This window comes from Alligator sinensis, unplaced genomic scaffold (genome assembly GCF_000455745.1).
Source record: "Alligator sinensis unplaced genomic scaffold, ASM45574v1 scaffold225_1, whole genome shotgun sequence".
Taxonomy (NCBI): Eukaryota; Metazoa; Chordata; order Crocodylia; family Alligatoridae; genus Alligator; species Alligator sinensis.
Window position 1 is genome coordinate 492,716 of NW_005842180.1, and position 6,397 is coordinate 499,112.

General features: G+C 43.2%; 1 long non-coding RNA gene across 2 annotated transcripts in view; it reads right to left on the reverse strand.

Moving 5' to 3' along the window:
* Positions 1–3,996: 3,996 nt before the first annotated feature.
* LOC102377420 overlaps positions 3,997–6,397 on the reverse strand; it is a 36,348-nt gene continuing 33,947 nt past the window's right edge. For both annotated transcript variants that reach the window (XR_003094655.1, XR_324132.3), the window contains one exon: positions 3,997–4,384. This is a non-coding gene — a long non-coding RNA (uncharacterized LOC102377420). The remainder of the gene's footprint in view (positions 4,385–6,397) is intronic.

Here is a 6,397-nt window from a genome sequence, read left to right on the forward strand (position 1 = left end):
AAAGGGATATATTTATGAGCTTATTTAAATACTAATGATTTGGCAATCAGACAGCAGCAGGCTATAAGAAAGGTTACAGAATAGAATCTCAGCTATTATGATATTCCTTTCACCTACATACAATGTTTATCGGTTTTATTTTCTACCAATGTCCTATGAAGATTAATTATGAAGTTCATTTGAAAACTTTCTAAGATACAGTCAACCATAATTTACCCAATCCTTATCTGGATCATAAAGAGTTATGAAAGGTGTGATTAATTTTTCTTTGCACACAGGAATAGCTAAAAGACTATTTTCCTCTTTCTTTCCATCATTCATAGCATCAACCTATCAAAGCTTTTAAAAGCAGCCTTTCTATAAGGTGTTGCTGACCTAACTACTCAAAGAATAATCATCAATGACTTGATATCTAACTGGGAGATAGTACCAAGTAGGATTTCCCAGGTGTCTGTCCTAGGTCCAGTGTCATGTAATATCTTCTTTAATTACTTTGACAATAGAATTGAGTATGCGCTTAAAGTTGCAAACAACACTAAGCTGGCCATTCAGCAAGCAGTTTGGAGGATAGGCTTAGGATTCAAAATGATTGTGATAAATTGAAGAAACGGTCTGAAATGAATAAGGTGAAATTCAGTAAGGGCAAGCATACTGCACATAGGCTTGAACAACAAAACACTCAAATGCAAATGCAAAGGCTCACAGGTCACACTGCTTTTGGAATGTCTCTTACTCATGGATTTCCAGGAAGCAGTGGTGATTTTCATTACTTTCTTTATCATCGCAAATCATCCAGGGACCTGTGACTAACTCATATCAATCATTCACTTCTTTGTGGGCCTCTTGATATAATCAAGCTGATCTGTATCGTGAATCACATTGGCGTGTGTGTGTGTGTGTGTGTGTGTGTGTGTGTATATAAAAGAAAATTAATATAGAAGAAAATATATTAAGAAAATATATGGAGAGAGATATATCTCTCCATATATTTTCTTAATTGCTTTGTATGTAGTTACTTTTATACAGTAATATCTAAGTAGCTACTCAAGGCCCTGATTTTCTTTGTGGGCATGAAGAGACTGGCTAACATAAACTGAGCCACTTCTCAAACTGCAACCCTTAGGAGTTAAAGGCTGGGCAGTCTCAGAAGAGAATGCAGCTACCTCCTTTTGGAAGTGGTTCACAGCCTTGTTTGTTGTTGCCAGTATGGTGTAAGGCTCACATTATCAGGTAAACTTATGTTTGATGTCAGCTAATTCTTTGGAAGTTTGTTCCCTCTGATGAGTTGTGGCATTGTATAAGCTGCATTGATTTAATAGATTTCATAGACATTAGGGCTAGAAGGGACCTCGTAAGATCATCGGGTCCAGCCCCCTGCCCAAATGGCAGGAAATCAGCTAGGGTCAAAAGATCCCAGCAAGATAAGCATCCAAATGTTTCTTAAAAGTGTCCAGAGTAGATGCTTGGACCACCTCTGGGGGAGACTATTCCAGGCCTCGGGGGTTCAGACAGTAAAGAAGTTTTCCTCATGTGCAGCCTAAAACTGTCTTGCAGGGGTTTGTAACCTTTGGACCTTGTCATCCCTTGGGGTGCTCTGGTGAACAGGCATTCCCCCAGATCCTGATGCACACCCCTGATGTACTTACAGGCTGCCACCAAGTCACCCCTGAGCCTGTGCTTCTCCAGGCTGAAGAGTCCCATAGTTCACAGCCTCTCTTTATAAGGCCTGTTCTCTTGCCCGCTGACCAAGCGCATGGCTCTCCTCTGGACTTTTTCAAGCTTTTCCACGTCCTTCCTGAATTGTGGAGCTGAGAATTGGATACAGTACTCCAGCTGCAGCCTCACCAAGGCTGAGTACAATGGGAGGATGACATCCTGGGTCTTGCTTGAGATGCATCAGTAGATGCAAGCCAGAGTTTTGTTCGCTTTGCCAGCTACAGTATCGCATTGGTGGCTCATGTTCATCTTGTGGTCAGTCATGACCCCCAAGTCTCTTTCAGTCATGGTGCTAGTGAGTGTAGCACTGTCGAGCCTATAAGTGTGATGTGGTGTTTTTTTCCCTGAGATGGAGCACCTTGCATTTCTCCATATTGAATGCCATCAGGTTTTCATCCACCCACCTTGCAAGCCTATCGAGGCAGGCCTGGATCACTAACTTATTCTCAAGTGTGGATACTCTTCCCCAAAGTTTGGTGTCATCAGCAAACTTGGCCGGTCTGCTTCTGACACCAGAGTCCAGATCATTTATAAAGACATTAAAGAGTACAGGTCCGAGAACAGAGCCTTGGGGGACACCACTGGTCACTGAGTGCCATGATAACTCAGTTCCATCAAGTACTGCTCTCTGGGTCCGACCTTGGAGCCAGTTCCCCAGCCATCAGACTGTAGTGTAGTCAAGGCTGCAGTTGTCCAATTTTTCCATGAGGAAATCATGGGACATCATGATACATTTTAAAGTAAAGAAATATCTGAGTGGACTGAGGATATATGATGAAAAAATAAAAATATAGAAATATCCAGCAGACCACTGGCAGGGTAAAAAACTTCAATTTAAGTGCAACAAAAATAGAAGTTTCACCTCATGTTGCTAGGATTTGGAAGCATCTGCTGAATTCACTTGATCAGTCACTTGACACAATCAGCCAGCCAGTTTCCTTCTTTCAAGACCTATCAAATATGGAAGCACAGTAGAAAACTGACTACATAATCACAATAGAAGATCTAATTGAGGCCAGATCCCCACTACAAATTTCACTGAACTAGTTGGGTCAGTCAGGATTATAAAGAGGTGAGACTCTTGACCAGCATAGTACTGCCAGAAAAAGATGCTAGTGCAGTTTGTAACCTCCCGTGTTTGTCCTTTGATGACCGGCAGGACCAGTATTTGTTCTCTGGCATGTAGACAGTTTGCTGGTTCAGGCGTCTGTGTGGGTGCTATAAGTTCTATCCTGCCATGTCTTTGGTGTTACTGAAAATAGAGAGGCTGATCTTCCATGCCCTCACCCAGACACTACCGGACCCATGTAAAATCCTCCGCACTGGTATATCTCCTCCACTCAGGAGGTAAAAGTCCACATCAAAACTCTGTCTGTGCACTGAGGCTAGGGAAAGTTAGCTCCCCTTCCCCTCTTCTCAGCTCCTGTACTCACAGCAATGCTGTTCTGTCTGCAAGTTGTCCTGGCCCACCTCTGGCCATTGCCGCTGCCAAGGCTCAGTCCCTGCTTCCTGGTGAGTGCTCCAGCTCCTCCGAGCTGGCTCTGGTGGGAGTTGCTTGCTGCCACAATTCCCATCATTTGCCCCTGCCAGCATGCAGCTGTCCCTCTGCCGCAGTCACTTCCGGTCCCCTGGCACTTTGGGTCTGGGCCACTTTCAGGCTCCACCACTGTGTTCCACCCCTCCTGACAGGCCCAGTGGATCCTTATTAGCTGGGCTCGACCTGGGGCTGGAGCCCCCAAATGTGTCTGATATGCTTCCAGGTCACCATCAGGGAGGCTCGGCCTGGCTGCAGCCATGACTGATCAAGCTCCACTGCCACACAGATGCTGTTATATTGGTCAAAAACTGTCCTTTTGCCAAAATAGCAACCTAAGAACAAAATAAGCTAATATTACTATGTTAGCAATAAGGGCAGTTTTGCGAGTATAAGTACTTCCACACTAACAGAGCTCTCCTGATATAGCCTACTGGTACAACTATATTGGAAAAGAGCTCCTAATGTAGACCTAGGTTTAGTTTGGTTCCCATAAGCTTCACCACTGTTTGCCAGTAGCTAAACAATGATCTTCGCACTGACTCTGCCAGTCATATGACTCCTCAGTCACAGGCTGCAGATGACTAGATCCAGCCCCAAATGCCCTTTAGTGGGTCCTTGGGTCCTGTGTGATGGACTGTGACTCAGCCCATTTAACTGGTAAACAAGGAGAACTCTGTCTTTTATTTTCTGTCTGATTCATCGGCTGAGATGTGACATCTCTCTACAATGAAAAAAGGGAAAAGAAAAAAATAGAAAATGTTAGGGGAAAAAAAACTAGACAGATCCATGATTTTAAAGCATGCTAATGTGCTACTATCATTGAACAGGAGGAAGCTAAATAACAAAAACCAGAAATGCAAATATCAAGAAAAAAGTTTCATTTTCAGACACCTTTTCAGATGATCTATGATAAGATTCCAAAATACACTCAAAACAGGAGCAAAACCAGCATAGTAACATTTGGGAGTAAGTCTATAAAGATTTTACTCTGAAAGGCAATGCCCCCATTGTACAGTATACTAGATTTTTAGCAGTTGTATGTAAAATTGCTCCGCTTCTGATTCAGATGATATCACATTTGACTATTGTTGTTTTCTTCTTAGTGTCCTTCCTCAGTCTTCTCTCTGTTATCTTCAGATAAAAACAAAATGCAATTGCTTGTTTATTAGGTTATTTAAAACATCAATTTCCATCTGTTTCTTTTGAACTCTGTTGGCTCACTGTTATAAAATTGATTTTAAAATTGTATTGATTATCTTTGAATTTTTGGCTGAAGCTGTTCCAGCCAAATACTTTCATAATGATGGCTTTTTTAAGCAAATGTAGCATGGTGTGGTTGGAAAGTTAGATGTGCTGAGCAGGCAAGCCTGGCCTGAAGGCTTGTTTATCCTTTCTGTTTCAAGGCTTTTTGTCTATTTCTATTTCTGTTTGATGTTATTGGCTCTTCTGATATTCCAGAAAGCAAATTATTGTACTGAACTAATGCAAGGTCTCTTCTCAGCTTAATTCCTGGATGGTAGGTATATGATGATAAGAATAGAATTAGTTGGTGGGGGGGGTCTCCAAGCCTGGGTTTGAGGAAAAACTAACTGGGCCAGTGACAAATAGATACAGTTGTGCAACCTGTTTCAGTAAGAAACCACGTATGTGTATGTTTCTGGGTATGTTCAAACTTGCATTTTTTTCTTAAATTGCCCACTTTGGCATATCATCTTCATTGGTAAAAGCAATACTAATGTATATCGGGTGACTGCAGCCACCAACTTATTAACTTTGATCTTCATTTAGACCTGCTGTGAGAGAAAATCAGGGCCCATGCTAACTAAAAAGCAATACCTTTTCTATACTACCATTCCTACCATTTAAAATTCTGAAAGAGAAAGGTAGTATAAGAGTAACATTGTAGCTGTGATGACCTATAAATTATGTGAGACGGAGGGATTTCTTAGAGGTGGTATCTTTTATTGGGCCAGCTATGTAGTTGGGATAAAGTTAGACAAGCTTTTGAATGCAAGGCATTTTCTTCATGTCTGATTACAAGGAGCCAGGCTAATGTAGGCACAGCCCAAAGGTGACAAGGCAATTAATCTTCCCTGCCTGTAAGATAATACTGACAATTCATGCAAATGACAATAACCCTTGTTAATGCATTTACCCTAACTTTTCTGAACAACTCCCTTGATCCTGGGAGTTGGGAGCAACTCCTTTGTGTTTCTCAGCCATACAGAACTCAAAATGAGCCCATTCATTTAAATTTTATCTACAAGCTTATCCAATTACACTGTGAGTGGAGCATTGGCGAAGCATAGGGGGTGCACACAGGTACTCGTGCACCCCCTGAGATTGGCCACCGCTGACACTGCTGGCGGCATCTGCGAGCAGTCACCAATTACCACTTGCCAGCCCACCCTTGCTACTGACACCACCACGGCCACCTGCAGATGGTCTCTGCTTAGCCCACCCTCACCACCAACATCACCATGGCCACCTGCAGGCAATCCCCACTCGCTGCCACCATGTCTCCACTGCTGCCACTTGCGGGCAGTCACTGTGCCCACCCCAGCCTCGGGAGACATGAGGCATTCATGGGGTCTAAGCATCTCTATACTGGTTTAAGAGAGTCCAGTATTACAGTATACTATGGGTTGCATTAGCGTAACTATCTGTAAGTAAACACCTTTATTCAACATAATTATACCAATATGAAATCAGCATCTAGTTCTAGTAGCAAGAGGGGTCCTTCTCCATTACTTTAAACAGGTATAAAGTACTACAATTTCTAGTCCACTGATTCTTAGCTAGAGTACCATTGAATCCTGGGGTGCTTTCAAGGTTGTCCCAGGGTGCCTCACAATGGTAGCACTGTTAGGATTCGCAAGAGAAACCCAAAAATTTAAAATAGCAATCCATAATGTTAAAAACTTTCTGACCTGTTGTGGACTGAATAGTTTCCACTGGCGATGCATAGGGGGTGCACACAGGTGCATGTGCACCCCCAGCGAAAAGGCGCCGCCAACACTGTGAGTGGCACCTGCAGGTGGTTGCCGCTTGTCGCCCTGCGGCCAACACCGCCTCCAGCGTCTGCGGGCAGTCAGCGATCACCACTGGCTGATGCTGCCGCTGCCAGCAGTATCTGTGGGTGGT